Source organism: Lissotriton vulgaris, chromosome 1_1, assembly GCF_964263255.1.
Source record: "Lissotriton vulgaris chromosome 1_1, aLisVul1.2, whole genome shotgun sequence".
In the NCBI taxonomy this organism is placed as follows: Eukaryota; Metazoa; Chordata; class Amphibia; order Caudata; family Salamandridae; genus Lissotriton; species Lissotriton vulgaris.
Genome location: NC_141685.1, coordinates 248229192 through 248255418, shown reverse-complemented (window position 1 = coordinate 248255418; position 26227 = coordinate 248229192). Strand labels below are relative to the sequence as shown.

Here is a 26227-nt window from a genome sequence, read left to right as displayed (position 1 = left end):
GTTTTACCTTGGATGAGTGAAACAAACACCATGTGCTAAAGCGAGGTAGGGCTCATAATAACAGAGTGGCAATTTCCTGGAGGACCAGCCCCTTCACCTTGTGATCGGTATCAATGACACCCCAGTTTTAGTCTAGTGAACTAGGTGGAATTATGGAACTAGAAGACATATTCTTTAAATCCTGGCCTCCCAGTTGGCCAAAGTGTGTGATCTTGCGCGACCACTTTTCTGAACTGATTGCCATGGCCACTAGAATTATGAGGCTGCTGCATTTTTCACATTCCGTCCGAATCGCGTAGTACGATTTGTTTGAAAAATATATGACTGAATCGTTGCGAGCCTTACGAAAAGCAAGGGAAAATCCGTACGACACGGACCCTCACAATGAACCGTGCAAATCGTAAACATGCTGTTCGACCCGACAAGTACGATCCGGACTGGGGAATGAGAACGCGATTCGTACGGAAAACATCGCTTATGAGCGAATTGTACGGAGAGCCACACAATCACATATGCACCGTACCCCTGCAATCATGGGGTGAATGCACCATACCCCTACGCACCATACCCCTGCAATCATGGGATGTACGCACCGTACCCCTATGCACCGTACCCCTTCAATCATAGGGTGTACGCACCATACCCCTGCAATCATGGGGTATATGCACCATACCCCTACGCACCGTACCCCTGCAATCATGGGGTATACGCACCGTACCCGGGCGGTTCGTTTCGTAGGCGGTTCGAGTCAAAATCTGCTTTTCGGGACGTTTTGAGCTCCCGTAGAAAAAGAGTCTTACGGAGTGTTGATGAAACAAATCGTACTTGCTGGGTCAGGAAATGCTGCTTCAATCCCTATGGACGTCGCATACTGCGTGTTACGAATGCGATTCGTTCGTATTTTTAGTCGTATGGTCTTTCGTACGATTCGTACTGAGATCTGCTTTGGGTCCAAATCGTACTTCATCGTAGGTACGGGGACGTTTAAGGGTACGAATCGTACGGGAAATATGCTCTGTACAGCTATTCGTAAGGGATTTTACAGAATCGGAATTGGCCCCATATGTGCCGATTTTAACAAAACAATATTCTAGCTGAAATAGTTCAAAAGTTTCTATAAATAAAGCAACATGTGAACAGTCAAAGAGCCTGTGCGAATCTTTGCCTGTGACCTTTCTGTAGCTTATTGCTACATTTGCATGTTAAGCTGGCACTAATGAGATGCAACTAATTCCTAGGCAGTGTGAACAAATGTAAAAATGACAATATAATGATATAATACTATCATTAAATGTGCCACGGTGCGCCGCATAATTTTCCTTTTCTTACCACATAATTTACTCAACCCTGCCACACAATTTACCCTCCATGGCTGCATAATTTCAATAGCCCTGCTAATTGCTCTGCTGCTCCCTTTGTGGCAAGATTGGGGGAATTTTTGTTCAACAAACTATGGGGCATATTATCAAGAATGGCGTTAAAATATGGCTGCTTAAGCGGCGATAATGGGCTTGCTAATATGCCCTTGTGAATCCCCAGAGAAGCCCAGGCTAACACCAGAACCTGGACTTCTTTTGGAATTCACAAGGGCATATTATCAAGCTCATTACCGCTGCTTTAGCGGCAGTTTCCTGCCGCTAAAGCGGCAATAATTTTAACGCCACTCGATAATATACCCCTATGTGAGCTTGGGTAAATAATACTCTCTCTGTGCCTCGTCCATTGAACTGACGGTATGGCAGCACATGGAAACAGTCTTAATGTGAAAAATAGACACCCGGGCGTACTTCCTGGCTCTGGCTCAGCTCGAGGTCCAATTGGAATCTCGATCCCAGAACGAGTCAAGCTTTGATGTGGCTTCTGCCTGCCACCCTTCCTCTACTCAGGATGTGGCGTTATGGCCAGAGCTGCCCACTTTGAACTGAGGAACCAGTTCCAGTCTTGGCATCAGCTCAACATCCTGTGATTCTGGGCAAACCACTTTATCTCCCATGTGCCTAAGCAAGAATGTGTCCTTGTTTATGTAACTGGTACTCATGTAAAGCGCTATAAGGCCTTCGGGTTGAGTTCACCAAATGTAAAACTGCAAAAATGGGTTTTGTTCAGGAAACAACCTTTACAACGCAGTCATTACATCGCAACATCCTATACATCATATGTCATTACAACGCAGCCATTACATTGCATGTCACTACAACGCATGTCATTACAATGCATGTCACTACAATGCAGGCATTACATCGCAAGTCATTACGACACACACCATTACAACGCATAGTACCCTTACACTATCCGACACTTACCCTACTGTTGCACTCACTGGAGTTAGAATAGTAATTTTTACCCCTACACTATCCAACACTTACCCTACTGTTGCACTCACTGTAGTTAGAATAGTAATTATTACACCTACACTATTCAACACTTACCCTACTGTTGCACTCACTGGAGTTAGAATAGTAATTATTACCCCTACACTATTCAACACTTACCCTACTGTTGCACTCACTGGAGTTAGAATAGTAATTTTTACCCCTACACTATCCAACACTTACCCTACTGTTGCACTCACTGGAGTTAGAATAGTAATTTTTACCCCTACACTATTCAACACTTACCCTACTGTTGCGCTCACTGGAGTTAGAATAGTAATTTTTACCCCTATACTATCCAACACTTACCCTACTGTTGCGCTCACTGAAGTTAGAATAGTAATTTTTACCCCTATACTATCCAACACTTACCTTAAATGTGATGCAATGAAATGCATTGTAATGGTATGCGTTGTAAAGGTATAATGCGATGTAATGGAATGCGTTGTAAAGGTAGTTTCTGAAAATGCGATGTAACGGCATGCTATGTAAAAGAATGCGTTGTAAAGGATGTTGCGATGTAAAAACTGTGTTGTAAAGGCATGCATTGTAAATGTATGCGTTGTAACGTCATACATTCGCAGGCTGGTACAAAAATAAGCAAAATCACCTAAAGCTGTTATTTTAGCCCTTACCTGTACATACTTCAAACAGAAAATATAAATAAAAAACACTTTTAATTGTTTATTAAAACTGCACAATTCCTGACTAATAATTAAAGCAAACAAAGGCAAAAAGGTCATGTTCAAATGAATAAATAAAATATGATTTTCTTTCAAGTCCATTTAGTAGCCTATCCAGGCCTCTGCAGACACGCAAAACAACAACAAATGGAGGGCATTTTTCTCTTGAAAGGTGACAACCCTATTTGCATCCCAATAGTTAAAGGGGATCCTGAACATTCATGGTGCAGGGCCCATCCTGTGCAGCAAGACCCTTCCCAGTTTCTGACCAGTATCTCTTTCACCTGCATGGCGCACGACCCCTCCTGTGCTGCAATGCCCCCTTCCAGACGCTGACAAGCTTCTCTTTCACCTGCATGGCCCAGGACCCGCCCTGTACAGCAATGCCCCCTTCCAGACGCTGACAAGCTTCTCTTTCACCTGCATGGTACAGGACCCCTCCTGTGCTGCAATGCCCCCTTCCAGACGCTGACAAGCTTCTCTTTCACCTGCATGGCGCAGGACCCGCCCTGTACAGCAATGCCCCCTTCCAGACGCTGACAAGCATCTCTTTCACCTGCATGGCGCAGGACCCGCCCTGTACAGCAATGCCCCCTTCCAGACGCTGACAAGCATCTCTTTCACCTGAATGGCGCAGGACCCGCCCTGTACAGCAAGGCCCCCTTCCAGACGCTGACAAGCATCTCTTTCACCTGCATGGCGCAGGACCCGCCCTGTACAGCAAGGCCCCATCCCAGATGCTGACAAGCTTCTCTTTCACCTGCATGGCGCAGGACCCGCCCTGTACAGCAAGGCCCCATCCCAGATGCTGACAAGCTTCTCTTTCACCTGCATGGCGCAGGACCCGCCCTGTACAGCAAGGCCCCATCCCAGACGCTGACAAGCTTCTCTTTCACCTGCAACGCATGGTGCAGAACCCCTCCTGCGCAGCAAGGCCCCATCCCAGACACAAAAAACATCTCTTTAACCTGCATGGCGCAGGACCCCTCCTGTACAGCAATACCCCCTTCCAGACGCTGGCAAGCTTCTCTTTCACCTGCATGGTGCAGGACCCGCCCTGTACAGCAATGCCCCCTTCCAGATGCTGACAAGCATCTCTTTCACCTGCATGGCGCAGGACCCGCCCTGTACAGCAAGGCCCCATCCCAGACGCTGACAAGCATCTCTTTCACCTGCATGGTGCAGGACCCGCCCTGTACAGCAATGCCCCCTTCCAGACGCTGACAAGCATCTCTTTCACCTGCATGGCGCAGGACCCGCCCTGTACAGCAATGCCCCCTTCCAGATGCTGACAAGCTTCTCTTTCACCTGCATGGCACAGGACCCGCCCTGTACAGCAAAGCCCCCTTCCAGACGCTGACAAGCATCCCTTTCACCTGCATGGCGCAATCAATCAATCAATCAAAGACATCTATAAAGCGCACTACTCACCCGGAGGGTCTCAAGCCGCTTGGAGGGGTGGGGGGGGGGGGGGGGTTGCCGCTACTGCTCGAACATCCAGGTCTTGAACTTCTTCCTGAAGGAGAGGTGGTCTTGGGTCAGGCGCAGGTCGGTCGGGAGGGAGTTCCAGGTCTTGGCGGCCAGGTAGGAGAAGGACCTTCCTCCTGTTGTCGCTCTTCGGATGCGGGGGACGGCGGCAAGGGCGTGACTGGTTGATCGGAGATGGCGTTTGGGAGCGTAGAAGTTGTGGCGGTTGTTGAGGTAGCTCGGGCCTTGATCGTGTAGGGCTTTGTGTGCGTGGGTGAGGAGACGGAAGGTGATTCTCTTGTTGACGGGGAGCCAGTGCCGGTCTCTCAGATGTCCGGAGATGTGGCTGCGTCGGGGGATGTCGAGGATGAGTCTGGCTGAGGCGTTCTGGATCTGCTGGAGTCTCTTCTGGAGCTTGGCGGTGGTTCCAGCGAAGAGGGCGTTGCCGTAGTCCAGTCGGCTGGTGACGAGGGCCTGGGTGACCGTCTTCCTGTTCTCGGTGGGGATCCACCGGAAGATCTTACGTAGCATGCGCAGGATGTTGAAGCAAGACGAGGAGACAGCGTTGACTTGTCTGGTCATGGAGAGGGAGGAGTCCAGGATGAAGCCCAGGTTACGTGCGCGGTCTGTCGGTTTGGGTGCGGTGCCCAGGGCAGGGGGCCACCAGGAGTCATCCCAGGCGGAGGGCAAGGAGCCCAGGATGAGGACTTCCGTCTTGTCAGAGTTCAGTTTCAGGCGGCTGGTCGTCATCCACTTGGCTACGTCTTTCATCCCTTCGTGAAGGTTGGCTCTGGCGGCGGCGGGGTCGTTGGTCAGGGAGAGGAACAGCTGGGTGTCGTCCGTGTAGGAGATGATGTTGAGGTTGTGTTGGCGTGCGATGGCCGCGAGGGGGCTCATGTAGACGTTGAAGAGGGTGGGGCTGAGCGAGGATCCTTGAGGGACGCCGCAGATGACTTCGGTGGCCTCTGACTTGTACAGTGGTAGGCGGACTCTCTGTGTTCTTCCGTCGAGGAAGGAGATGATCCATTCCAGAGCCTTCTCCTGGACTCCGACGTTGCTGAGGCGCTGCACAAGGGTGCGGTGGCAGACAGTGTTGAATGCCGCGGAGAGGTCTAGGAGGATGAGGGCCGCTGTTTCTCCGTTGTCCAGCAGGGCTCGGATGTCATCGGTGGCAGCGATGAGGGCGGTCTCGGTGCTGTGGTTGGCTCGGAAGCCAGACTGTGAGGGGTCGAGGGATCCATTCATCTCGAGGAAGGCGGCCAGCTGTTTGTTGACGGTCTTCTCGATGACTTTGGCTGGAAACGGGAGGAGCGAGATGGGGCGGTAATTCTTGAGTTCGGTGGGGTCCGCTGTTGGTTTCTTCAGTAGAGCTCTGAGTTCGACGTGCTGCCAGCTCTCAGGGAAGGTGGCGGTGTCGAAGAAGGTGTTGATGATGTCCCGCAGGTGGGGTGCGATGACAGCGTCGGCCTTGTTGAAGACGTGGTGAGGGCAGGGGTCGGTCGGGGATCCGGAGTGGATAGAGTTCATCGTGCGGATGGTGTCTTCTGTGTTGATCGGGGTCCAGGCACTGAGGGTGGTGGTGGGGGGCGTTGGTGCGGTCGTGGGGAACGTTGTGTGTGTGCTGAAGCTGTTGTGTATGTCAGAGATCTTGTTGTGGAAGTAGGAGGCGAGGGAGTTTCAGAGGTCTTGCGATGGGGTGATGTCGTTGTTTCCGGCGTTGGGGTTGGAGAGCTCTTTCACGATGTTGAAGAGTTCCTTGCAGTTGTGTGCGTTGTTGTCCAGCCGGTCCTTGAATGCGGTTTTCTTGGTGGCGTGGATCAGTTGATGGTGCTTCCGGGTGGCGATCTTGAGGGTGGTCATGTTGTCCGGTGTTGGCTCCCTTCTCCAGGCTTTCTCGAGGGCTCGGCAGTTCTTCTTGGAGCTCTTGAGTTCGTCGGTAAACCATGGGGCCTTCTTGCTGCCGGTTCTGCAGGGCGGGGTCCTCATTGGGGCGAATTCGTCCGCGCAGTTGCTGATCCACTTCGTGAGGTTGTCGCCGGCCTGGCTGGGGTTCGCTGAGCTGGCGGGAGGGTGCTGGCTCAGGGAAGCGGCGAGCTGGTCGGCTGTGATCTTGTTCCAGCTTCTTCGAGCAACCTGTTGCTGGTGGTGGTGGATCGTGGTTCTTCTGAAGGTGAAGTGGACGCAGCTGTGGTCCGTCCAGTGGAGTCCAGTGGCGTGGCTGAAGGCGATGAGTGTGTGTCCGGCGAGGTAGGTGGGGGTGGACACCAGCTGCTTGAGTCCGAGGTTGGCGAGGTTGTCAAGCAGGGTGGTGGTGTTGCGGTCGTTGTTGTTCTCCAGGTGGAAGTTGAGGTCCCTGAGGAGGATGTAGTCAGCGGAGGGGAGGGCGTGCAGGCTGATGAAGTCGGCGATGTCTTTGCTGAATGGTGTGCGTGATCCCGGGGGTCGGTAGATCAGGGTGCCTCTGAGGGTGGTCTTGGGGTCGGTGTGGATCTGGAAATGTAGGTGTTCGGCGGTAGTCAGGGTGTCGTCGGTGTTGGTCGTGATGCGGATGGTGTCCCTGTGGATGATGGCGATGGCTCCTCCAATCTGGTTGCGATCTCTCCGGGTGATCTTGTATCCATCTGGGATGGCGATGGTGATGTCGGGCGCTGAGGAGTCGTTCATCCAGGTTTCTGTGAGGAAGGCAACGTCAGGAGATGTGGTGTCTAGGAGGTTCCAGAGTTGGACGGCATGTCTGTGGACGGAGCGGGTGTTGAGCAGGATGCACTTGAGGTGGTTGCTGCTGGTGTTCGGCTTGGTGGGTACGGGTGCGGGACAGGTCCGGATGCAGGTGAACTTGCAGGCGTGGCAGCTGAAGGGTCCGTGGGTGCGTCTCGGGGTGGCTCGGTAGCATCTCGGGACTCGGCCGGTGTTGAGTGCGTTGAGGGTGGCGGCGTCGTACGTCCGGCGGGTGGGCTGGGGTCCTCGGGGGCCAAGGGTTCGGGCGCTCGGCGCGGTCCAGGCGCGGACGGGCGCAGACGGGCTTACCTTTGGCGCACCTTCGGCGCTCAATCGGTGCTCCCGCTGCGCGCGTCCGCTGCGCGCGTCCGCTGCGCGGTCGCTCAGGGGGCGTCATAAGAAGGGTGACGGGAGGGCGGGTCTGCTGGCTGGGCGAGCGGCTGGGCCAATGGGCCGGTGGTGGGCGGGGCCGCAGGGGGCCAGCGGCGGGAAAAGTGGCGAGCGGGCGGCTCAGCTGTGGCTGGGCCGCTCGGGGGTGCTGGGGGGGCGACGGTGTTGGTGGCGGCAAGCAGGAGGCTGGCAAGGAGGCTGGCTGGCTAGCAGGATCAGCAGGCGCGGGAGCAAGGGGGTGACCCGGCCTCGAGAGGCACAGTGGTCACTCCCGTGACAACCAAGCTCTCCCCTTAAGAAGGGTGACGGGAGGGCGGGTCTGCTGGGCTGGGCGAGCGGCTGGGCCAATGAGCCGGTGGTGGGCGGGGCCGCAGGGGGCCATCGGCGGGAAAAGTGGCGAGCGGGCGGCTCAGCTGTGACTGGGCCGCTCGGGGTGCTGGGGGGGCGACGGTGTCGGTGGCGGCAGGCAGGAGGCTGGCAAGGAGGCTGGCTGGCTAGCAGGATCAGCAGGCGAGGGAGCAAGGGGGTGACCCGGCCTCGAGAGGCACAGGACCCGCCCTGTACAGCAAGGCCCCATCCCAGACGCTGACAAGCATCTCTTTCACCTGCATGGTGCAGGACCCGCCCTGTACAGCAATGCCCCCTTCCAGACGCTGACAAGCATCTCTTTCACCTGCATGGTGCAGAACCCCTCCTGTGCCGCAAGGCCCCATCCCAGACACAAACAAACATCTCTTTCACCTGAATGGCGCAGGAGCCCTCCTGTGAGACAAGGCCCCCTCCCAGATGCTGACAAGCACCTCTTTAACCTGCGTGGCCCAGGACTCCTCCTGTGTGGTAAGGCGCCCTCCCAGATGCCAGGTCTAGACTCGGAACCACAACCAGCCCTGGCAGATTGATGTTCGACCGGTCCTGGGAGCAGGGGTGGGTGCTAGCTAGAAGCACCACTCCCGCTTTTGTTACAGGGGGCCGAATATGCAGCACTGCTGTCAAACTGGCCCCAGTGACAAAACTGGCCTCCACAAGCACAAAACTGGCCTCACCCCTCCGGCCCACCTGGGAAATGCCCAGTGCCCGCTACGGCCAGTCCGGCCTTGCCAGACCCTGACTTTCACCTCCATGGCTCTGGACCCCTGCTCCCCATCCTAGATGCTGACAAGCACCTCATTCACCTGCCTCTTTCTGACACTAAACATCACCGGGTAGAGCTTCAAAAAGTTAGCTCCTTGGACTGCGACGTGGTCTGGGACACTCTTTTGAGTAGCTGCGCGCTTTATAAATACGTTATAACATGACATAACATAACACTAATCACGTTAGGTGAGGCAGGTAGTGCTGATTTACTGAAGCCGGGCGTCCTCAGTCAGGCCTGGGTCGGGATGCGTCACCCAACATGCTCTGCGTCAAGGATGCCTGCGCCATGGGGAGATTGCTTTTGTGAAGGAAGGGACCCTTTCCTGCACAAAAACAATCACTGCAGGCCTTTTCCACTTTCAATGCGTGCTGTAGAATGCAGCATGCATTGAAAAAGGGAAAAAAACGAGAGGGATGAAAAAAATTCTCCTCGTTTCGCTTGGCTACGCCACCCCTATGGTTTCGCAGCAAACTGACGCATTCCCAGGTTTACGATTTCTTATACTTCTGGAAATGCATCAGTGGACATGGGTGTTGCGTGGGAACATCCACAGCAACACCCATGTCCCGCGCCTAACACGCAAAGTGTTGCGTGAACAGGTGCGATATTTACAAGCACAGGTTCAGTCACGCAGGGTGACTTAACCTGTGCTTGTAAATATCCTTTAGCAGGCTGCGCCACTGGTGCGTCACGCCATGTGATGCACCGGCGACGCATGGGGCTTGTAAATCTGCACCACTGTACTTTGATTGACTTCAATGACCTCATCATTGTGACCCTTTTAAGTGCTTCAGCTTCTGACAATATCTTCAATAAGCACATCACTGGTTGTAAGACTTGAAACCCTCCTGCCGCCATCCGAGGGGCGCCTCCTCTTGTCTCTCGCGCTCTGCCGCCCTGAGTCACTGCGCAGCTCGCCCGGCTTCAGCCGCCACCGTTTCCCGCTGTTAAGAACATCAACATGGCAGACCTAGACAACAAAGAGCAGGATGAGCTTGACCAACAAGACATGGAAGACGTTGAGGAAGTAGAAGATGAAGAAACTGGTGAAGATGCAAACAGCTAAGCTCGCCAGCTGACTGTACAGATGATGCAAAATCCCCAGATTCTTGCAGCCCTTCAAGAGCGATTGGATGGTCTAGTAGGCACGTCAACAGGATACATAGAAAGCTTGCCTAAAGTAGTCAAAAGGCGCGTAAATGCCCTGAAGAATCTTCAAGTGAAATGTGCAAAGATCGAAGCTAAATTCTATGAAGAGGTTCACGAGTTGGAACGAAAATATGCTGCTCTTTATCAAGCCTTATTTGACAAGCGTAGCGAAATAATCAATGCAGGTTACGAGCCCACAGAAGAAGAATGTGAATGGAAAGCAGATGAAGAGGAAGAACTTTCAGAGGAAATGAAGGAGAAAGCGAAAATTGAAGAGGAAAGAAAAGATGAAGAGAAAGAGGATCCCAAGGGTATTCCAGAATTCTGGCTGACCGTGTTCAGTGACATGATTCAGGAACACGATGAACCCATTTTGAAACATTTAAAAGATATCAAAGTTAAATTCTCAGACGCTGGTCAACCCATGAGCTTCACACTAGAGTTTTACTTTGAATCAAATGAGTTCTTCTCAAATGAAATATTGACAAAATCCTTCAAAATGAGGTCTGAGCCTGATGAATCCGATCCCTTTTCCTTTGGTGGGCCAGAAATGATGGGCTGCACAGGGTGCCAAATAGACTGGAAGAAAGGAAAAAATGCAACTTTGAAAACTATCAAGAAGAAACAGAAGCATAAGGGGCGCGGCATAGTTAGAACGGTTACAAAGACTGTACCAAATGATTCATTCTTACACTTCTTCACTCCGCCAGAAGTTCCAGAAAGTGGCGACCTGGACGACGATGCAGAAGCAATCCTTGCGGCAGATTTTGAAATTGGTCACTTTCTAAGGGAGCGTATTGTCCCACGGTCGGTGCAGGGCCGGCCTTAGGCATGTGCAAGCTGTGCACCTGCACAGGGCCACCAAACCCCACACCTTCCTGAGCTCGGGGGGGGGGGGGGGGGGGGGTAGTCTGCCCCGCCTGGACCCCCTCTTCCGGAGCCCCCTACCTACGCTCCCTGCCCAGAGCCACCATGAGCCTAGAGCCGCCCCTGATCGGTGTTGTACTTCACTGGTGAAGCTATAGAAGATGACGATGATTATGATGAAGAAGGCGAAGAAGCGATGAGGAGGAGGGTGAGGAGGAAGATGATCCAGATTACGAGCCCAATGTAGCATCGTGCTACACATAATCACAGACTCTGGTTGCAGTTTACTGGAGCTTTATTTGGTGCATCCTGCTCATACCCTGTCCCTACTCTAACTGCTCTAGTTCCTGTCCCCGGCTCCTCCCGTTCCTGCTCCTCCCTTTAACTCCACCCCCCAACCACTAGACTACATCACACAATCCTACACCCAAGAAGGATCAGAATCCAGCAGAGTGCAAGCATCAGTGAAGCCGTGTGCAAATAAGTGGCCTTGAGGATTTACCTACACAACTAGTTACTTGCAGCCTTATGTTTTTGTATTTCTTGGTAGAATCAAGTAAATGAATTTTTGTTGAAATATAAATAAAACATTTAAAGAAGTTACAAATGTAAGACTCCATTCTACTTAGCAATTTAAGGCTCATTTTCTTGCATATTTAAAATGCAGAAAATCCTGGCATGAATGTTAGTTCACTGCTCCATTGTTTGGTTCCGGTGAAGTCTTGTCATGTAGTTTCTGACTGCAGCCTTGGAGGGGTCATAAACTGTTTTCCAAGATTTATTTTAGAAAGTCATCTCCTCGAACCAACCGAAGTATTTCAGCCCAGTAGTTGGGGGTTTGTCTGCTTGCACTAGTTGTGCCTTTCCATTACATCTCTACAAATGCAGTACTCTGCGCTCACTAGGAGGCAGTGCATTTTCAATTTGACTATTTACAAGACTAATTCTCCTGGCAAAAACAGATAACACAAAGACAATGTCTAATGTTCATAACAGCTTGTTTGCAATGGGTTTTTGTATTTTATGTGACGGTGATCTACAAATAAAATCTAGGGGCATATTATCAAGGGATTTATCTCCGCTTTTTTGGCTTTAAAACCCAAGAAAGAGGAGATAAAATTATCTCCCTATTAGCAACAGGGTGCTAACACGCAAATTCGCATGTTAGCACCCTTTTTCTCTACGCTTCCCCTTGCATCTCTAATGAGATGCAAAGGGGGCGTTCCAGAGAAAAATAATAGGAGAAATGTTATTTAGCGACATTTCTCCTATTATCAAGGATTTCGCTAACCCTGTTAGTGATAAAAAAAAGCAGCACTAACCGCGGTTAGCACTGCTTTTTTTACACCAGGGGGCATATTACCAACAACTAGCGATCATTTTTGTCTCTAACTTGTTTAGAGACAAAAATTATCGCCGCACATCGGCGATTTTTATCGCAGATAAACCTTGCTATTAGCAAGGTTTATCGCAAACGCGATAAAAAACGGCCGCAATGCATTAATATCGCTGAAAAGTCAGCGATATTCGTGCATTATCGAGTAAATGCTCTTAGCCATGTTATCCACCTCCCATTGGATAACATGGCTAAGAACTGCTCAGGGCAGGTGTTAGCTTTTGGAGATATTCGCGCTTAGCGCGAATATCTCCAAAAGTTGGTAATAGGAGATAGCGATGTTAGGGACTGTTTCCAGTCGCTAACATCTTGGCACGCCCACTTTGCATGTCATTAGTGATAAATATCACTGACATGCAAAGCGGGGCCCAAGATGGTCGCTATCTTCTACTATCTGTCGCTAACTGGTGTTAGCGACAGCTAGGTAATAGGGAGATAATTTTATCTCCGCTTTCTTGGCTTTTAAAGCCAAAAAAGCGGAGATAAACCCCCTTGATAATATGCCCCCTGGTATTTTCCTGACTTAGCCATGATATCCTATGGAAGGTGGATATCATGGCTAAGTTTGTGAGCCCCTATTATCAACCTAACGCCAAACTTTGAGAGATTATCGTTGGTTTTCCAGAGATAATCTCTCAATTGGCAGTTAGCGCGAGGCCTTTTATCACTACTGAGATAAACCTTGCTAATAGCAAGTTATCTCTGCGATAATTTCCGGCGATGCTTAGCGTTAAAAAAGTCGTTGCTAAGCATCGTTAGCGGTAAATATCGCTAAACGTTGGTAATATGGCCCTAGTATTTTCAGAAAAAAAAAAAAAGAATGGGAGCCGGTTTATGAAAACAGACTGGTGGCGCCTGGAACTCTTACAGTGAGAGTCCAGGCGCTGGCTTTAGGGGGGCTGGAGTGTGCAATGTTTGTTTAGGGATCTTGAAATCCCACATGGACCAAGGCTAGAAAGCGCTCCTGAGATAACATGGACACATGACTAGTCTGTACACAATCAAGGACATCGGTAGCGGACTTGGCTCGCATGAAGCCCGGATAGCTCAGTCGGTAGAGCATCAGACTTTTAATCTGAGGGTCTAGGGTTCAAGTCCCTATTCGGGCGGAAGAAGTTTTTTTTCTGGTATTCTGCAGATTTGAAATGGAGGTTTTTAATAGGAAATGATTTTGCTTTTTACTCTTTTTGTCGATCGCTCTAACTTTCCCTCAGTTGTCATCCGGGTTTCTCAAAACCAGTAGCGATTCCACCTGTTATAGAAGTTTCCACTTATATTTGAATCAATCACTGTTTTCTGCCCACGAAGCCAGTGACGTCTAAAATTCTGCATTTAATGCATTTATGGTCTCAGTGATTGGAAACGAACTCCAAAGCCCTCTGATTCAAGCAAACTTCTAATTTACACCAAACCACCCGTCCTGCCAGTGCTGCAAGGGGAGGGGGCCGCGTCGAGCTTTGACAGCAGTTTATATTTTATTATCCTTAGTTACAACGACTGTCTGCCCGCTTTTCGTTGACACTCCTGCCTGTGAGTGACGGATGGCAGCGGCTGTCCTGCTGTCTGTCTGTAAAGGGACAGAAAGAGTCCGAGTCTGTCTTTGAAGCAGCTGAATGTATCAGGACATTGGAAAGGAAAGAGCGTCGATCACTGGGGTCTCACGTTTCCAGCCCTAGATTGAATCAGAAAAGTACAAGAATAAAACAATGAACTGTTGTGAGTCGCTTTTTCAAAGGGAAAAAAAATGTGTTTCCGCCCGGTCTCGAACCGGGGACCTTTCGCGTGTTAGGCGAACGTGATAACCACTACACTACGGAAACTCATGGGAGGAGTCACATGGCTCCTTTAGCTCCAATGAGCAAAGAGCACTGGAGGCAGCTGGAGAGACGCAGAGATGGAAGCTTTTCTAAAGTTCTCTCACTGAATGCATGAACTCAAGGCTGCACAAGCATCGTCTCTCACTGAATGCACAGCACTCAATGCTTCACAAGCATCCCCTCTCACTGAATGCACAGTACTCAATGCTGCACAAGCATCGCCTCTCTCTGAATGCACAGTACTCAATGCTGCACAAGCATCGCCTCTCACTGAATGCACAGCACTCAATGCTGCACTAGCATCCCCTCTCACTGAATGCACAGTACTCAATGCTGCACAAGCATCGCCTCTCACTGAATGCACAGTACTCAATGCTGCACTAGCATCCCCTCTCACTGAATGCACAGTACTCAATGCTGCACAAGCATCGCCTCTCACTGAATGCACAGTACTCAATGCTACACAAGCATCGCCCCTCACTGAATGCACAGTACTCAATGCTACACAAGCATCGCCCCTCACTGAATGCACAGTACTCAATGCTGCACTAGCATCCCCTCTCACTGAATGCACAGTACTCAATGCTGCACAAGCATCGCCTCTCACTGAATGCACAGTACTCAATGCTACACAAGCATCGCCCCTCACTGAATACACATTACTCAATGCTGCACAAGCATCGCCTCTCACTGAATGCACAGTACTCAATGCTGCACAAGCATCGCCTCTCACTGAATGCACAGTACTCAATGCTGCACAAGCATCGCCTCTCACTGAATGCACAGTACTCAATGCTGCACACGCATCGTATCTCTCACTGAATGCACAGTACTCAATGCTGCACAAGCATCGCCTCTCACTGAATGCACATCACCGTGGGATGCACGAGTAAGAGATCTCTCACTCAATGCACATTTCACTGATCGCTCCATGGTAAGCAGACTCTCACTGACTGCATGTCACTGAAAACATCAGCAATGAAAAGGGCAAGATGGACGCCTAGGGAGCACCTCTTAGAGAAAAGATCCAGACCTGCAACCCAAAGGATGGTGTGTGTATCCACGTTTGGCCCCCTTTCCAACCAACTCCAAAAAACCATCAGGAAGTGTTGGCACTTGGTGGAGGAAGTGCTTCCAGATGTGGGAGTACCGTTGTTCGCTCTCAAGAAGAACCGGAGCATCGGCCAGATGGTTACCTCGACACGGCCCCCTGCGAAAAGAGACACTCAAAGTACCATCTTCAGGTCCAATCCCGTTAAGGGGCACCGTAAATGTGGTACTTGCACAGTTTGTGATCTTACGATGGAGGGCTCCCTCTTCACAGATGGCAATACATTTTGGAAACACGACAAACACACTAATTGCAAAACCAAAAACACAGTGTACGCCATTCAATGCCCTTGTAAAAAGGTGTACATTGGGAAGACAACTCAGGAGGTTCGTCAACGAATCATCCAACACCGATCGAGAATAAACAATAAGATGCTAACAGCTCCTCAAGTTTCCCACTTCATACAACACAAACATTCAGCCAATGACATAAGATGGAATGTGCTTGCTGTCATCAGAGGTGGCAGTGTGGACCCGGATGCACGCCTCTCTCAAAAACAGGCATACCTCATATTGAAATTTGATACCTCAAACTCTGGCCTCAATGAAATGTCTGAACTCTGTAACAATGTCACTGACATGGCTTGGTAGTTCGGACTGGACTGATCCCATGAGGCACAGGGTCAGAGCTGATTTGCATATAGCGCAATTTTCACCCCGAGTGGGCTGGGTATGCTCAGACGTGAGTCCCAGGCTCTCCACACCACTGGAGTCAAGCTACCCAGGCTGATGAAGGCTGATAGCCAGAAACCGGTCCTTGGATGCTTGATTCCGGTGTGGGAAAGACATGGCTTGGTAGTTCGGACTGGACTGTTCCCATGAGGCACAGGGTCAGAGTTGATTTGCATATAGCCAGTGTCTAACCCAGGGTGGTGTGGAGTGCAAAAAAACGATGGATTTAGGCCCAGATCCTTGTACTGGGGTGAATGTATGACATTGTTCTACATTCTGTCCATCAACTGTGTTTTTTGCGTTAGTTTGGAAAGCACAGTAATGCGACATATTTAGAAGAATATGTCGCATCTCTGTGCTTCCCCTGCGCTGGCGCACAAACAAACAAACAAGCGGCCTCTTCCTGCACAAAAACAATCACAAGAGGGTTTTCCCTCTTTCAACGCGTGCTGTAGAATGCAGCACGCATTGAAAGAGGAGAAAACGAGGAGAAATTAAATCATTTCTCCTCGTTGCGCCTCGCTCTGCCACCTCTAGGGTGACGTAGCATTCACAAGCATCTCCAGATTCGCGTATTCTCGTAAATCTGGATATGGGTGTTGCGTGGGGACACCCATAGCAGCACCCATGGAACGCCCCTTCCACGCACAGTGCTGCACGTGAAGTGGTGATATTTACAAGGAGAGTAAAAGTCACACTGGGGGGCTTTTCCTCTCCTTGATAATAAGCCCCTCAGTGTGATGACTGCCCAACTGTTATTACATAATTGGTGCATGGGGTTGATTACAGCAGAACGCTCAATGAACGCCCCTATGACAGGAAACGACATGCGCCAGCCTTATGCGCCAGACGCCTCTATAGCAGCGGGTTCAAGGATTCAAATGAGATTATCTCAGATTTTGCCAGTTCTGACAATTTATAGAAATATTAATAAAACGCGGCCCTGCCGTATTGTGCACAGAAAACCCTTAAAAAGCAACACCCCGCAGAGGCGAGTTTAAAGTGCACTGCAGACAAGTGAGGTAAACTGGAAGTAAATGTGATGTGCGGCGAAGACCACCCGTTCTGCCACTCGTGGGCACAACAGAGTCACTTCGATGAATGCCAAACTCCTATGACGTAACTAGGGCATGGGGCTGGGGTCTACATTGAACCCATGCATAGGGTGACCAACCGTCCATAAATTTCAGGGATAGTCCGTAATTTCGGCCGTCTGTCCGTTGTCCGTGAAGGATTCTTTAACGGACGCCATTTGTCCGTAATTTTAACCCCAGGCACCGGTCGCACTACCCTACAGCCGGCACAGCTTCCACCCACCTCCCTTCTTGACTCTGTTCCAAAGCTCAGAAACCAGCAGCATTGGAGAGGCACAGCAGGATGGCAACCCTCACACCTTCAGCCCTTGATGACCCGTTAAGAGGTGCTTGAAGGTGACTGAGAGGGAGGGGCTGCAGCTTCAGGAGCAGGGGCATCTATTCAGATGCAAACAGCCCTGAATGCGCCATGTCTCTGCGATTTAGGAGGGCTTCACACATTTCCTTACTGCCCAGGGCCCCAAACATCCTAGCACCGGCCCTGATTACACGACGGCGCAGCACTGGTTCTCTTCACAGAGCTTAATTAAATATTGTCACTACATTGTGAACAAACCTCGGTTCTTCAAACATGCAGTCTTAATGTAATAAAATAAAGAAATGGCACAATCGCACCCACACTGATTAACAAAGTATGGAGGACAATCAGTCTCCTGGAGTATCTCCTGTAAGTACTGTACATCACAGTGGGGGATGGCAAAACTAACATTTTGGAAAGAGCCCTACCCCACCCTGGAAGAGACCAAGATTATACTAGAATACTGCATTCCCACCCTGGTGGATCCTGTTCCCCCTCCTGTGATGGCTCCTTCCCCGCCCCAGTGATGGCTTCCCCCAACCCCCCCCCCCCCCATCACCTGTGATGGCTCCTGTCCCCCCCTGTGGTGGATCCTGTCTCTGCCCTGGGTGGCTTCTATCCCGGTCCTGGAATGGCTCATGCAGCGCAGGTGAAGTTCTTGAGGGGCCTCATGTCAAAAAGGCTCAGCTCAAAATTAATATGAAAAGGTGGGCGAGTGAGTAAGTGAAGGGATGGGTGGATGGCTGGATGAATTAGTGAAAGGGTGAATGGATGAATGAAAGATTGAATAGATGGATAATGAGAGAGGATGGATGGATTGATGAGTGAGTGGAAGGAGGGAAGAGAGAAAAGGGAAATAGCTGGATGTATGGGTGGAAGGGTAGCTGGATGGGTAAAAGGGTGGATGGGTGAGTGAAAGCATGGATGAGTGAAAAGGTGGATGATGAGTGAGTGGGTGGATGGATGAGTGACATGATGGATGGGTTGATGAATTGATAAATGCAAGGGTGAATGGATGGACGAATGAGTGAAAGGGTGGATGCACGGATGGATGAGTGAGTGAAAGGGAGGGTAGATGGACAAAAGGATAAATAGATAAGTGAAGGAGTGAAAGGATAAATGGATGAGAGAAAGGATGGATGAGTGATAGGGTCAATGGATGGATTCATGAGTGGATTAGTAGATGGATGAGTCGGTGGATGGATGGAAGGAAGGATGGCTAAGTGAAAGGGTTGATGGAGAGAGAAAGGGAGGATGGATGGATGACTAAAAGGGTGAATGGGTGGAAGGGTGAGTGGATGGATGAGTAAGTGAAAGGATGGCTGGATGGGTGAAAGGGTAAATGGCTGGATGGATGAGTGAATGGATGGATGGGTGGAAGAGTGGATGGATGAATGTACAGATGGATAGGGTGAAAGCATGGATGGATGGATAATGGATGGATGAGTGAAAGGGTGGATGGAGGGATGGATGAGTGAAATGATAGATGGAAGGATGCATGATGGATAGGTTTGCAAATTGTTGAATATGCTTGGATATGGCTGGGCTTACTTCTATACTATTGCGCGACCTCTGATGTGTCTGTAAAACGTATCCAATTGTCCTGAAGTTTTGTCCTGAATTTTCACCTCCTGTCCTGAATTTGTGTCCTGAATTTCGAACCTTTGTCTTGAATTTTTACTCTCACCGTCCTGAATTTGCACCAATGCCAGTTGGTCACCCTACCCATGCACGAGCACACGACATGCACGAGCGCACATCATGCACGAGCACAAGACATGCACGAGCACACGCCATGCACGAGCACACGACATGCGCGAACTGTGTCAGACGCGTCAATGTCAACAGATTGATCAACTGGGAATCACAGAGCAAACCTCTGTCCAGTGGCTACTTTCAGGAAGGAAAATATAATTTAAAATGAAAAAGAACAGGCGCGAAGAATGCGGGCACTAATCTCGCTACCTCCCGCGTCCCATGCGGGAGGGGAATTAGCTCAGATGGTAGAGCGCTCGCTTAGCATGCGAGAGGTAGCGGGATCGATGCCCGCATTCTCCAGCTCCATGCCTTTTACTCATTTATTGCATTTAATTGCTTTTTCAGAGAGTGTTATGGGGTTATGGGGTGCGCTTTTACTCATTTAATTGCATTTATTGGTGTTTCAAAGAGTGTTATGGGATTAAGTGCGCTTTTACTCATTTAATTGCATATATTGGTTCTTCCGAGAGTTTTATATGATAGTGCTCATTTAGTTGCTATTATTAAAATAAGAAACTTCTCGTGCAATTTTATACGTTAAATTTGCCAAAACTAACAGTCTGGCCCCCAGGGACTGCAGCTGCTGCCCACCTCTGTTAAATGATGGGGGGACAAGACGTCTCCTTATGATCCCCCGAGACACCTGCACCCCTGTGGTGTGTATGGAGGTGAGTGGAGACATGTGCGCCCCTGTGGTGTGTATGGAGGTGAGTGGAGACACCTGCTCCCCTGTTGTGTGTATGGAGGTGAGTGGAGACACCTGCTCCCCTGTGGTGTGTATGGAGGTGAGTGTAGACACCTGCTCCCCTGTTGTGTGTATGGAGGTGAGTGGAGACACCTGCTCCCCTGTGGTGTGTATGAGGTGAGTGGAGACATGTGCGCCCCTGGTGTGTGTATGGAGGTGAGTGGAGAAACCTGCTCCCCTGTAGTGTGTATGGAGGTGAGTGGAGACATGTGCGCCCCTGGTGTGTGTATGGAGGTGAGTGGAGACATGTGCGCCCCTGTTGTGTGTATGGAGGTGAGTGGAGGCAGCTGCGCCCCTGTTGTGTGTATGGAGGTGAGTGGAGACATGTGCGCCCCTGGTGTGTGTATGGAGGTGAGTGGAGACACCTGCTCCCCTGTGGTGTGTATGGAGGTGAGTGGAGACATGTGCACCCCTGTTGTGTGTATGGAGGTGAGTGGAGACACGTGCTTCCCTGTTATGTGTATGGAGGTGAGTGGATACATCTGCACACCTGTTGTGTGTATGGAGGTGAGTGGAGACACCTGCTCCCCTGTTGTGTGTATGGAGGTGAGTGGAGACACCTGCTACCCTGTTGTGTGTATGGAGGTGAGTGGAGACACGTGCGCCCCTGTTGTGTGTATCGAGGTGAGTGGAGACAACTGCTCCCCTGTTGTGTGTATGGAAGTGAGTGGAGACACCTGCTCCCCTGTTGCGTGCATGGAGGTGAGTGGAGTCACCTGCTCCCCTGTTGTGTGTATGGAGGTGAGTGGAGACACCTGCTCCTCTGTTGTGTGTATGGAGGTGAGTGGAGGTGAGTGGAGACACGTGCTCCCCTGTTGTGTGTATGGAGGTGAGTGGCCCGTGTCCTGTCATGGGGAGAGCAGGCACTGAGTGCCTTTAACAAGGGCATGGGTCTCAAGTCACGGGGCCTCACCACGACTTCAATCTACAGCAGATGGAACAAGGTACTGTAAGGGCACACATCTTAAACAAGCATTGGCATAGCCAATAGGTCTCGCTTTTGGGATATTTAGTTATGCAGCACAATATATTTGGTACAACATCAACTGTTGCATGGCAAAACACTTTTAAGGTCCCGTAGGCGAGACCTATTGGCTATGCCAATGTTTGATTTTTTGTTGTTGCTGTTAGCGTAAACTCGGCCCACTGCCATTAGATCGCTTTAGGCAACACAAAGATTATATTTCATTTTTTTGCCCAACAGTTCTGGTGGAATTGTCATCTCCCTTCATATGTTGTGTAGTTACCAATAAAGTGCAGAAATAAAACAAAAAGCTTTTTTAATTTGTATCCGTTTACACTTTATTTAAGCCTTTCTTTTACACCCTGCTGTCCCGTCTGTGTGTCTCCTTGTAAATTATCCGGTGTGAAGGGCGCTGGAGTCAGATCCACACTGTGCGTGTGACTGTTGTGCAGCCACAGGAGAAAGGTGTCCACACAGGCACAGGAATGATAAAACACCTGTGTTGCCCAGCACCGCCTAAAGAGAATGTATGGATGTCCACAGAGACCAGGAGGAGAATGAAAACAGGAAGGGAGGGGGTATGTTCAGGATACAAATGCCCCACTACTCTAGACCCAGAATAATTGGAAGCAAATAATAAATACAAATGGTGCCCTGCTCAATACCTAGAATAATATAAAACAAATGAAGTGAAAAATAAAAGTACCTCAGGTCCCACCGAGATTTGAACTAGGATCGCTGGATTCAGAGTCCAGAGTGCTAACCATTACACCATGGAACCACATAGATACATTCATGTCACCTTTCCCTTAAGTGCTGACTTTCTATTGGTCAACAGTGTATGTTAAATGTCTAATTAAAAAAGTCTATTTGTCAATTAAATCCTTAAAACACCGTACACAAAACTTTGATTTAACCAACACATGGAAAACAACACATTGATGCTTCAAACTGTCCTTTGGGGCAGTGCTGTAACTTACTCTTAAAGTTGATGTAGTGCCGAGAAACGGCGACACAGGAGCTGCCCCCACAGAGGAAAGAAAACAGGAACTTCCTAAATCCTCATCGCCTATAAACCACACAGCGGGTTATTAATGTCACAACACAGACTCTAAAAGCGCCTCTTCCATAGCACGGGCGGAGCAGGAAAGAAACGAGCATTTCACACGGTGAGAGCACAGGAAACGGGTGCCTTCGTTTTATGCCACGCGCTATTTATATAATCTGTACTCTTTGTTGTGTGATAAAAGGCAAACATCGAACAGCCCTTCATAGTATCGATCTGCGGCTTTTTTCACTCCAGTTCTTTAATACTACAGCAGCTGTGCAGTAAGGGGGGGGGGGGGGAACAGGAGCCGAGGGGTCGGGTAAACCACAAAGGGCTTTAGACTGATGGCAGCGAAGAGAAGGATGTGAGAGTTATTAGGACTTCCAGAGCCATTTTGGTTTGGATGGAATAAAATACTTTTATAATGTTGCAACAGCAAAAAACTGTACTTCCCATACCGGGAGTCGAACCCGGGCCGCCTGGGTGAAAACCAGGAATCCTAACCGCTAGACCATATGGGAGGCTGCTTCCCATCGAACAACTCAGTTTCTGTGAGAGGTGTCTGTCCTTTTAGACTCCCATCTGTATTCTTGAAGTCACACTGCCACCCTTAGGGTCTGACCATCAATGGGGTCACAGAGCCCCCCACCCCTGACAAACCAGAAGGAATGAGGGGTCATGATTTGTGCCAGAACCTGCTCATGTCTCATCATTCACAACCCTGGACCTTCTCGAGACACTGAGCCCAGGAGCTGAGGACAGCAGGGCCCCACAGACCCCTCTCCTGTTACCGTCCACCTGCTTCCTTGATCCACCCACTGCACCTGTCAGAGGCCCCAGGCTCCCTCCAGAGGGCTCCAGCCACACCCCCTCTCCCCCTACTATCAGCACCGCCCCCAGTCCTGACACTCGATTGGTTCACGCAGAGGAGGGAGGACGAGCTCAGCTCAGGTGCACCCTGGCTTCTTCCCAGGTATCTTCAGATGCTCAGGGTGACCGCCAGGGGGCAGCACCGCCACAGCACTCACAGCCACAGGGCCCTGGAGCAGCAATGGGACATCAGCAGCCTTGACAGGAGCAGACCCCGAATAATCCCGCACAGCATTCTGGGAGAGCGGGGGCGTAGCCTCTGCAGTCTGTGTTTACAAAAGTAAACATCTGAGGTTAAAAACAATAAACACACATTTTTAGGCATTTCCTTCAGTGTTGTCCCTTTCTGACATCATTTCAATTTAAAAGACAAGAATGTAAAAGCTTTTTTAAAAATCGGGTAGGATAAGAAACGACTGTAATGGGAGGGCAGGGTAAACATTCTGAAGTACAAATGTTTGCATGTTTATTCATGTCAAATGTAAACAAGGTATAAATCAAAATATGTGCTGGTGTCAAGGAGCAGAGAAATAAGAAGGATCAGTCAGGTGCATGCTACGGCATTCTCAGGACCACTCGCAAAATCCTCCCCCTTCTTCCTCAAGACACTAGGGAGCTCGTCATTCAGAGCCTATTATTATCTAGACTCGACTACGGCAATGCTCTTTATCTCGGCGCCCCCAAAAAAGTAATTGCCAAACTACAGGGCGTACAAAATTCTGCAGCTAGGCTCTTAACAGGCACCAACCGTAGGAGCTCTGCAAAACCTTCCCTGAGATCACTACACTGGCTCCCTGTGCAGGAACAGGACTATTTTAAAACGCTCTGCACGACTCATAAGATCCTTCATGATAAGGGCCCCCCCATTCGAAAACATCTGATTAGACATCATGAAACCCCAAGAAACCTGCGCTCTTCCCATTCCACTTGGCACACGTACCTAGGATTAAAAGGGCTCGATCAGGGGGTCGCCGTTTCTCTTATATCTCCCCCAAGTTATGGAACTCTCTTTCCCCCCCTCTGCGCGCAGAACCCAACCTTCTCACGTTCCGTAAGCTTCTGAAGACCTGGCTCTTCCCCTAACTCTCCTCCTGTCCTTCTACCTTGTCTCTAGCGCTGGGACGCTCAAGGGCAGCCATGCGCTCTATAAATCCTGCTTTCATTTCATTTCATTGTTGACATGGGGGTGTGGATCATAACGCTGATTCCCCCCCCCATATTATCAATGCACACATTAGCGCATGAAAACAACGTTTGTTTTCATGCGCTAATGTGTCATATCGCCGATTATCACCGGATTTCATTTCGCCTACGTGATGCGCATTGATAATTGCGCGCTATCACAGTGAAAAAATCCGGCGATATGGGAATGTGCGTTGTGCGTTTTCTAACGCACTTCTACGTACTATGCCCCAATGTCCGTGCTTCAGTGGGACCACCAGCCAGCGGTCCTCACTCCATCCCCGGTAGGGTTAATGGCGCAGAGATATCACCATTTCAGGAGGGATCATTTATTTCCATTTATAAATTTACAAACATACGACGCCGTAAGCATTTCAGTTGCATAAGTCTATCTACCCAATTTCATGCAGACCTTGCCAAGCTTTATAAATGTGCAGCAGTAACTGCTGGTACTGATAGCGCCTAGAAACAGACGAACACTTCTCTGCAGCTCTCAGTGAACACTATGTGCAGGTCCAAAAATAAAGGAGTCCAAAATGGCAAAAACATCTGTACTGGAATGAGATAAAAAACGGGAAGACAGACCTGGGCTTTCAGTCCCTTCGATAGCTCAGTTGGTAGAGCGGAGGACTGTAGAGGCCAAGCTGACATCCTTAGGTCGCTGGTTCAAATCCGGCTCGAAGGACTTTTTTTCACATTTTTTTTTCTTTTTCCATGTTTCTTATAAGGTAAAATGATCATCACCATGGGAGAACCAATCGTTTCTCACGAGTCTCCCGGTAACGTGTCTGTGGCTGTTTCACTTTCCTTTCCGGGCCGGATGTGGGACTCAGAGGAGGGCGGGCGCAGACGGGCAGGAGAGGGGAGGGAGAGGGGGCGCTGACACCGCAGGAGTAACGGGGACCTGTAGCTTTTCCTCTAACACGACTGACAGCGGCCCCGACACCCCAGTGTGGAGAGGGGTGTCTGCAAAGCCTGGACTGGCCGGAGTGTGCAGCACGGCACTGCATGGATGGCAGGGAAGGGACAGCGCGGACAGAAGCGCTGCAGGGAACCAGCGCCGCGAGCATCAGAGACACACAGTGTGACCCTGGGCGAGGACTGCAGTGAAACCATGGTAAACCGAAAACCATATAAAAGAACACTAAAACTACTGTGTACATCATGCTCTCCTATATAACATCCGGTGGAGAATCTTCATTCATCCAGGGGATGTAGCTCAGTGGTAGAGCGCATGCTTTGCATGTATGAGGCCCCGGGTTCAATCCCCGGCATCTCCACTTAGTTTTTCCTCAGAATAAATATACTAAATATACTTATAGCTCTATGTTCACCACCCGGATAATGTGACACCGTCTTTTAGTATTTGTGAGAGAAAAGTGCAAGAAGTGACATCCTACAACACCCCTCCAATGCTTTGAATATTTCTATTATGTGATCATTTATAACGAAAGGAAGTGGAATTGACTAGATTAGGCCCACACTGCTCATGTTTGGGAGAGAGGGGTGGGGGAGAGTGAGCAGACCCAACAACCATTGAAGTGTGAAAAAGGCCGCTTTATTGGAACAGGTGCACATTTACAAATACACAAACTCGGCAACCGCCTCACAATCTAAACCACAACCAATGATTTGTTCGTTCTCTTTATTTCAAACCCCAAACCCCGCCCCCGCCCCCACCCCACACCCTCCATCACACCCGCCCCCACCCGTATATACCCAAACACATAAAACCATACAAACCCCAAATAACATTATAACATCACCTTTATCTAATACAAAATATCACATCCCCGATTATAAACCAACTGATCATATCCCCCGACCCATAATCTCCGAACACCACCTCAATCAGTATGAAACATCCCCCAACAAGGTCCTACTTTACAACCAACGGGTCCAAACCTGGCCCAAAACTGACAATAACATAGCAAACCGCCATCCAGAAAGCCGTGGGGGGAAAGACTGATTAGGAGAGAGCCCCACCTTTCTGCCCCCCACAGCAACTTAAAACAGGGAGGGGGGGGGGGGGGGAAAGCCCGAAACGAGAGAGCAAGCCAATACCTGAAAAACAACGCCCCATTATTCACCGACAAACTGTTGCACGGTCAGACATCGAGACAAAACCTCCCGCAACTCCAGCAGATATAAATCCATACCCATTTGGGACAAATGTACTCCGTCACCCCTGAAAAATTCCACCGCATCATATTTGATGTCACCATGAACTATACGACCAAAACCCAGGTCCCTGCAGAACATGGAAACCTCCAAATTCACCTTCCTCTGAGATTTGTCCGCCGCCTTTGGCTTCACCGCATTCCTCCAAACCCTCCGCGGCACCAATTCTGTCCACAACACGTGGCACCCCGACCACTGTTTGTGCAATAAAGCCAGATCTTTTTTGATCGCCCGAAGCAGAACAACCCCTTTTACAGAACCCAAATCATTCTCTCCTAAGTGAATCACCAACACATCCGGGCAAACCCCCC

At 49.9% G+C, this 26227-nt stretch overlaps 5 non-coding genes and 1 pseudogene across 5 annotated transcripts; 4 read left to right on the top strand and 2 right to left on the bottom strand.

Annotated features, from left to right (window-relative positions):
- Positions 1-9711: 9711 nt before the first annotated feature.
- On the top strand, positions 9712-10743 carry LOC147746517 (nucleosome assembly protein 1-like 1 pseudogene; annotated as a pseudogene).
- Positions 10744-13924: 3181 nt separating this feature from the next.
- TRNAV-AAC (transfer RNA valine (anticodon AAC)) lies at positions 13925-13997 on the bottom strand. Its single transcript has one exon. It is a non-coding gene; the product is annotated as a tRNA-Val (tRNA).
- A 5156-nt stretch (positions 13998-19153) lies between these two features.
- Positions 19154-19226, top strand: TRNAA-AGC (transfer RNA alanine (anticodon AGC)). Its single transcript has one exon. It is a non-coding gene; the product is annotated as a tRNA-Ala (tRNA).
- Positions 19227-22132: 2906 nt separating this feature from the next.
- TRNAE-UUC (transfer RNA glutamic acid (anticodon UUC)) lies at positions 22133-22204 on the bottom strand. Its single transcript has one exon. It is a non-coding gene; the product is annotated as a tRNA-Glu (tRNA).
- Positions 22205-24334: 2130 nt separating this feature from the next.
- Positions 24335-24420, top strand: TRNAY-GUA (transfer RNA tyrosine (anticodon GUA)). The gene is given in 2 exon segments: positions 24335-24371; positions 24385-24420. It is a non-coding gene; the product is annotated as a tRNA-Tyr (tRNA).
- Positions 24421-24943: 523 nt separating this feature from the next.
- TRNAA-UGC (transfer RNA alanine (anticodon UGC)) lies at positions 24944-25015 on the top strand. Its single transcript has one exon. It is a non-coding gene; the product is annotated as a tRNA-Ala (tRNA).
- Positions 25016-26227: the final 1212 nt, after the last annotated feature.